This window comes from Octopus bimaculoides, chromosome 1, assembly GCF_001194135.2.
Source record: "Octopus bimaculoides isolate UCB-OBI-ISO-001 chromosome 1, ASM119413v2, whole genome shotgun sequence".
NCBI lineage: Eukaryota > Metazoa > Mollusca > Cephalopoda > Octopoda > Octopodidae > Octopus > Octopus bimaculoides.
In genome coordinates this window covers 110660170-110660754 of record NC_068981.1, presented here as the reverse complement: position 1 = coordinate 110660754, position 585 = coordinate 110660170, and positions in this window count along the sequence as shown.

Below are 585 nucleotides of genomic sequence, written 5' to 3'. Positions count from 1 at the left end.
AAAATATGTACTCACTCCATAAGATTTTCTCTGGAAACGTTGCATCCTCTGCAAATTGAACTCTCCGATCAGGATCATCTTCATTGAGGGCTTGAATTAATGTTGGAACGTAACTTTTCCAATGATCTCGTTTCAACATCCGATGAACACTCGATTTTGGGATTCCTATCTCACAACTCAATTGTCTTACGAATTTCTTTGGGGATTAGGAAAGGGTTTCCATTAATCGGTTGTGTCTATTGGGGCTGGTGGATGTTTGTGATCTTCCAGAGTGTTGCTTACTAACGTTCTGAATTGTTCCGTATGCTTCAAATTTATCTCTGATGCGAGCAATAGTGCGTCGTGTTGGTGGTGTCTTCTGAAACTGTTAAATTGTCTTTGCATTTCCGTGACATTTTCATGCTTCCAGTAACACTTTAATATAATTATTTTCCCTCAAACGTTAGTTGTGCATTTGCCATTGTGAAGGGTCTGTTGCGTCTGAAATAAAATAAAAAACAAAACATTAATAATCGTCTGCCAAAGAGTGAGTACATATTTTTGGGACACCTTGTGTATATATATATATATTATATATATTATATA